The sequence below is a fragment of the Tachypleus tridentatus genome, unplaced genomic scaffold (genome assembly GCF_004210375.1).
Source record: "Tachypleus tridentatus isolate NWPU-2018 unplaced genomic scaffold, ASM421037v1 Hic_cluster_2, whole genome shotgun sequence".
Classification (NCBI taxonomy): Eukaryota; Metazoa; Arthropoda; class Merostomata; order Xiphosura; family Limulidae; genus Tachypleus; species Tachypleus tridentatus.
In genome coordinates, this window is record NW_027467782.1 from 4094385 (window position 1) to 4100530 (window position 6146).

The window sequence follows — 6146 nt, forward strand, 5'->3', positions numbered from 1 at the left end:
ATTTCTGTTCCTGATGTGATCCTTTTATAAAGTTTGCTTCATTCCATGCATTAATTATTGGGTGTTTCCACTGATAATAGAGCCTGCGTACGTCTGTTAGCTATTCATTCTTCTCAACTTTGCCCAACGGCAAAAAGATATCTGTTCAATCATCACAACTTGGATTTTTTTATTTTATATATTTTTATTGTTTCTTTGATACATCCTCTGGATATTACTAGTGAATTGCCCCCCCGCTAGTTCTGCGGTACGTCTACGGATTTACAACGATAAAATCAGAGGTTCGATTCTCTACGGTGGGCTCAGCAGCTAGCCCGATGTAGCTTTGCTATAAGAACACACACATACTAATGAATATTTATGAAGAATGTCATAAGAGTTTTCAATTTAAGTGCAGTCTTATAAGCTTCATTCCCAAATAATCTTACCAAGTACCAAAATAATTTTACGTTTCACACAAATGTTTTGATGTGTGTTTCATTGAAAATATTTTATAAAATTTATTTGGGAAAAGAAGGCCAAGTAAAGTTCATTTAATGATAACAAAATAGTTTATTTTTTTTTCCTTATTCATTGCTGTTTACCATTCATTCTACAAAGTTGTAAACCTGGGTCACAAATATTGTTTTGAATTTCAACATAAATCTACTTCCTAATGGTAGTACAAATAAATAAAGAACATAGTTAAAAAAAAGGCCTGATGCAACAGTGATTAATTATAAGTGTGAGTACGTATGTAACCATGTAAAGGAAAGCACATAAAAAAAACATAAGTGTTAAGTTTAAACGAGCTAAGGGAAAACAAACTGAGGTGCTAAGAGATTTCTTTTCCTTGCTGTATGCAGTATTGTGACATTCACATTAAAGTAGGTAAATAAATATGACTGATTAGTACTTTTATAAAGTATGTTTTTGTTGTGAAATAACTTTCTAGTTTTTGAAGTTTTCATTTCTCCCCTTTTAAACAACGTAACTTGATCACAGTTTCGTTACTAAAGTAAGGGATAACGTAGCGCGTACTCTTAATGATCTTTAAACAACGTAACTTGATCACAGTTTCGTTACTAAAGTACGAGGTAACGTAGCACGTACTTTTATATCACGTGAGATTTAATATGAAACTTGATGAAAGTAGTGAACCGTGTGTGTCGACTTTTCAAATATTTCCTTGACATTAACTGAACTCTTTCTCAAGGTTTTGATTAAGTCTGATATAACGGTTATTATTATTGAAGGACTGTAGGATGAGAATTGTTCTGGGATATCGATTCAAGACTTGAGCTATTAGCCTAAAGATAATTTTTGTAACCTCGTAACCAAAGGCGTAGATTTTTCACACCCAATGGGGGAGGGGGGAAGATTTTTGCAACCACTTATGTGGACTGTGCAATTTCCAAATCGGTAATCTCTGATTACGTGAACCTCAAAGCTGTAAACATGCAAACACAGACTAATCTTGTTGCCACGATACTTGCATGTATAGTTAAATCTACTAACTGATACGAACTATCGCTTAGATCGAAAAGCTTAGAAGCACGCCTATATTAATGATGTACATTTCGGATTTTTTACATGGCTCTAAAACAGCGCTACCTCGCACCCTTGGATTTATATTCAGTTTATGTTGGTTTGTTCTGAATTTCGCGCCAAGCTACACAAGAGCTATTTGGATTAACCGATCTTAATATAGCAATGATGAACTAGGGAGAAAGCAGCTATTCAACACCTCCCGCCTCTAACTCTTGGACTACTCTTTACCAACGAATAGCGGGGTTAACCGTTATATTATAACACTCCCACGGCTGAAAGAGTGAGCGGGTTCAGTGAGAAAGAATCGGACCCACGACCCGCACATTGCGAATTGGGTTTTGTAACAACCACAAGATTCATATTCGTCCATGTTATTACAATGAAAGACATTTTTTCGGTAGTTTTTATGTCTGTTTTAGCTAATTAAACTGGCAAAAATAAATCAAATTGATAACTTTTCGGCGTATTTTATGTAAGTTGCTAAATTATTATTCGCATTGGCATGGCCAAGCGCGTAAGGCGTGCGACTCGTAATGCGAGGGTCGCGGGTTCGCGCCCGCGTCGCGCTAAATATGTTCGCTCTCCCAGCCGTGGGGGCGCATAATGTGGCGGTCAATCCCACTATTCGTTGGTAAAAGAGTAGCCCAAGAGTTGGCGGTGGGTGGTGATGACTAGCTGCCTTCCCTCTAGTCTTACATTGCTAAATTAGGGACGGCTAGCACAGATAGCCCTCGAGTAGCTTTGTGCGAAATTCCAAAACAAACTTATCACGATGAAACAAAAAGAAAATTTAATGAAAGGTAAAATCTGGGTGCTTCCTATAGTATATAGAAATTTCTTTGCTTGTATATAAACATAAAGCTGCACAATGGGCCATCTGTGGTCAGCCCACCACAAGTATCGAAAGTCTATTTCTAGTGTTCTTAGTCTGTAGACACCTCTCCCTTGAGATGGGGCGTGTGTAGAACTAAACACACAATACAACTTCCGGAATCAGTGAATTATTGAGTTAATAAATGTTTTAGTACAATGCAAGTCAGTGAGAATTACTGCGTTTGTTCGTTAGAAAGGTTAATTGGCCAAAGTATTTGTTATCGATGAATTAGCAATGAATTTCTGCAAATAAGCATAGATTACTTTCACCCAAATATTAAAAACGTAAGAATAAATTCATTATTGTAACTTCGCATTATCTTCATCAAATCCTGATTGAAAGTAGTTTGGTTTCTCTTCTCACCATTAGATAACTGTTATTAAAACAACAAAAAGTCTTACATTATACACAATGCCAAGTAGGATACATGTGAGCTGATCACCTCCAGTGTCAATATCAATTCGCTACGAAAAACAAGATTTTCATGTGCCACTAAGTGTATGTATATATGTGTGTGTGTGTGTGTGTGTGTGATTACATCCTATATGTTATTTGGCTAGAGACAGACAAAACAGTTTGACTTTAACTAACCATCTGAAAGCAAAAATAGCCTGGTTTATATACAACATACATCAACAAATTCAGGAATGAACTACAAGCAAAGATTAATAACCAAAGGAGAATTTATAAATAATTGAGTTTCAGTTATATATCAGTGCCTTTTGACGAAATCCCATAATCTATATTTTTATAGATAGTATTCCAAGATATTATTAACACATTGACTCTCACTCGAACCACCGGTGAGTCGTTCTCTGTTTTCTTTTTAGAAGACCACTTATTGGCTTGGACGCAAAGGCTACACATACACTCTTTCTAAAAAAGTAATTGTAAAATGACTAATGGGACCCTAAAAAGTGTCGGTAAAATAAGCTTGCAAGCCAACGTGTTAACATGCAGAAAGTGAAGTTCGATATATTCTTCTGTTATTAACACGTCTCCCAGGAGCCAAGGGGTGTCTTTATAATTTGTTGAATCGCAAAAGTCACTTCAATCCAGTAACTCCTACAGAGGGTGGTTTTGGACGTATCTTTTTGATAGAATTTCGAAACAAGTTTTCACTTGCTAATTGATAAAATTCGAAGTGAAATATAACGTTCTCAAGTTTCCATACTAGTTAGTACTAAGATCTAACCGTTCAGAGTAAATTCAGTACATATCGATAAAGCCACATTCTCAGAATCATTAATTAAACAACTGACAACTTTTTATTTTTCCGCTATCATCTTTTTAATGCTTATCTTTCAGTTTAAATAGAACGATTTCACCTGTGATTCGGCAGAGAAGGTCAAAGCATGAAGATATCCAAGAAAAGAGTGAGTAGACAGGAACAATTTGAAAGTAACTACAGACATAATTTTGTGCTCGACCTGTTACACAGTGTCTATCAAGGTGGGCCTAAACCGTTCTTGTGATTTGGAGACTTCCACGCTTATTGTGCTTGGTCATTAAGTCCATGATGCTTGAATGTTTTTGGAATTTCGCGTGAAGCTACTCGAGAGCTATTTACATTGGACGTCCCTAATTTAGCAGTGTAAGAGTAGAGGAAAGGGAGCTAGTTACTAGTTAATAGCGAACTACTTACAAAACAAACAACATAATTACATTCAACTCTTATTTAGAGAGGCAGTATTTTGCTATTAAAATAATAATACAGAAACCGTCTTACATTCTTATCCAAACTTGACGTAACTATTTGGAGTGAGTCTAGTTTTTTTTTATCCACCTTGTGTTGAACATCTTTTAACTCTGGGATCGGTGTTATCAAACCTTTCCCATCGCAATACGACAAGACGTTTCTTGCCGCGAGTTTAGCCATATTTTGTCTAACTGTTACTTCTGCAGTTCCTATGTGGGGTAGAAGGACCAAGAGTGGTGAGTCTGTGATCTTTTGGTATCGGTTCAGGAACCATGACATCCAAACCAGCAGCACGGATCTTTCCATGTTTTAAGGCATCGTATAAGTCATCATGTTGGACGACTTTTCCTCTGCTCGTGTTGATAAATATAGCAGTAGATTTCATCAGGTTAAACTGCTTAGCAGTAAACAGTTCTGTTGTTTTATCTGTCAGATTGCACGTTCACAGAACGAAGTCCGACTCCCTCAGAAGATCTTCAAATTCTACATAGCGGGCTCCCATACTTTCTACAGCATCAACAGGTTTGTGTATATCATGGTAGACAACTTTATTGACCTTAAATGATAAAATTCTTTCGGCAACAGCCTGACCGATTTTTCCCATGCCCACGATGCCCACAGTGGCATTTTTAAGTCCTACACCACACATCCAATAAGGCTCCCACATATGTACCCACTCTCCATTTTTTATAGCGTTTGAAGCTTCAAACAGTCGTCTCCCAGTTATCAGCATAAGAGCAACTGTTAATTCGGCAACGCTATCAGTTGGTATCCCTGGTGTATTACTTACTAGGATGTCGCGTTTCCTGCATTCATTAATATCAATATGGTCGTACCCGACAGAATTGGTCGCGATTACTTTAAGTTGCTGTCCAGCTGCATCAAGTACTTCACTGTCGATTATATCTGTTGTTGAACAGTAAATAATATCCTTTCCCTGAATACCCTTAATAAGCGCCTCACGTGGTATTGTTTTGGGTTCTTTATAAAATTCAACATCACATACCTTCCTCAACATGTCGTTCACTTCCTGCGATATGTCAGGCCTAGTAACAAAACTTTGTATTTTGTCATGGTGACTACGTTTTATCGTTAGCAGTGCTACACTATCCGTGTAATGCTCAGTGAAACTCAGTCACTCGCATTGCTCAAGATTCATTATATAACCTATGTTGTCGGTAAGCGCCATCTCTGGATAAACACGTGCAAAAGGTTTGTTTGTGATTATTTGAGTTAACCCAAAAGTGTTGAATTTATAGAGCCATAATTTTCCTTTTGTTGATAATAGTAACATAAAACTTAAGAATATGTTATTTAGCCAATAGGTCGCTGCATTTTTATTTTTCTTCATATAAGTGTTTCACATTCTAATGGTAACTGTTGAAGAATTGAAATATATATTTTCTTATTGAAAACGTAATGTTCCTTTATTATTAATTACTTCCTGCCAACGATTCACAAGCTTCTGAATGCCACTTCTATAGAATTATTAGGGTTTGGAGGAAAAGAATGCAGAGAAGGTAGTTTTGACAATTTCATGTGTTCCAAGCTCTTTTCCATCAAGATAGTTCTGCAAACTTCGGAATAGATGATAATCAGATGGGGAAAGGTCTGGAGAATAAGGAAGTTGTGGAAATCTTTCCACTCTAGCTCTTTAATCTTTACAGATGTGATCCTTGCTGTATGAAGCCGTGCATTATCCTGGTGTTACACAACATCTTTACAACTGATCAAAGCAGGCCTCTTTCTTTCAGTGCAAACTTTGAGCGCTCTAACTGTTGACAATAGAAGTCTTATGTAATCGTTACATTAATAGCAGCAATTCAAAGTGAATCACATAAACAATATCCAACCGAAAGATTAACAAGACTTTCCTAGGGTGGTGGTCCATTTTGGGCTGTGCTTTAGCCAGTCGACCTGCACGTAGCCATTGTCTGCGGCACTTAACAATTTTTATAAAATATCAATTTTCTATCTCCAGTCATTAACCTGTCCAAAAAGGTGAGTTACATTTACGAGAGTGCAGAGAAGTGCAAATGTCCA

At 36.8% G+C, this 6146-nt stretch overlaps 1 pseudogene across 1 annotated transcript; it reads right to left on the bottom strand.

Moving 5' to 3' along the window:
* Positions 1–532: 532 nt before the first annotated feature.
* Positions 533–5177, bottom strand: LOC143243165 (glyoxylate reductase/hydroxypyruvate reductase pseudogene; annotated as a pseudogene). Its single transcript, XR_013024105.1, has one exon. The product of XR_013024105.1 is annotated as a glyoxylate reductase/hydroxypyruvate reductase pseudogene (transcript).
* Positions 5178–6146: the final 969 nt, after the last annotated feature.